The sequence below is a fragment of the Penaeus monodon genome, chromosome 20, assembly GCF_015228065.2.
Source record: "Penaeus monodon isolate SGIC_2016 chromosome 20, NSTDA_Pmon_1, whole genome shotgun sequence".
Lineage (NCBI taxonomy): Eukaryota > Metazoa > Arthropoda > Malacostraca > Decapoda > Penaeidae > Penaeus > Penaeus monodon.
The window spans coordinates 16,413,972-16,414,847 of NC_051405.1; positions in this window are offsets into that span (position 1 = coordinate 16,413,972).

Consider the following 876-nt stretch of genomic DNA (forward strand, 5'->3'; position numbering starts at 1 on the left):
CGTTCAGTATGAAGGCGATGAAGATCAGGATAACAATGATAATAGCAATAGTATATTGGTAATAAGAAAAACGATAATTAATGGGAATAATAAAATATTCATATCCACACACGGAAGAGCCAATAACCATTCTGCTGTTTAGTATTGGAGTTTCTCTTATTTAACCGTTTTCTGGTAATTCCACCTAATGACGTGTGTATATTTACTGATGTGCAATTTCTGCAAACTAATATTCAATGCCGTTGCCAAACTTACTCAAAAAAATATAAACAAATGATGCAAGAGAATACAAAGAGACGGTAAAAATTTTACTATTGAGCTAATCATATGAACAGCAGATCCACATACACCTTATGCCTCGATGGCCCACTGTTAATAACTGCGCTAGAGTTCACAAGGAAAAATCTACGTGGAATTTCAGGTGTTTGATCATTTCGAAACAGGAAAATTCCTAGTGAATGAAGGAGTGTACAGTTATTTGTTAATTGATCTTAAAGAAAAGGGGGAATAGAAATATTTTTTGAGGGAAAAAAGATCTTAGAGGCACAGCCATTCATATCAAACAAACCCAGTCCTGAATCAACACAACTCATGTAATATCCCCAGTAACACTGACAGAGCATGAATAAAGGCCTTTCTGCAAATATCGACCCCATGCTTGCCAGCGAGGAAAAGCGGGGGTCGGGGGCGTGGGAGTAAAAGGCTTCCTCATCCATCAGGGAAATCAAAGGGGGTATTATTATTACTCTAAGGGCGCTATGCGAATGGAGACGAGGCATCAGCGAGATCAAGCCTCATTCACTTGCATGGCTTTCGTTGATGTGAAGGTTCATCAGAGCTGCCGCTTGCGCTCGTGCAACTTTCATCTGCAGGGCG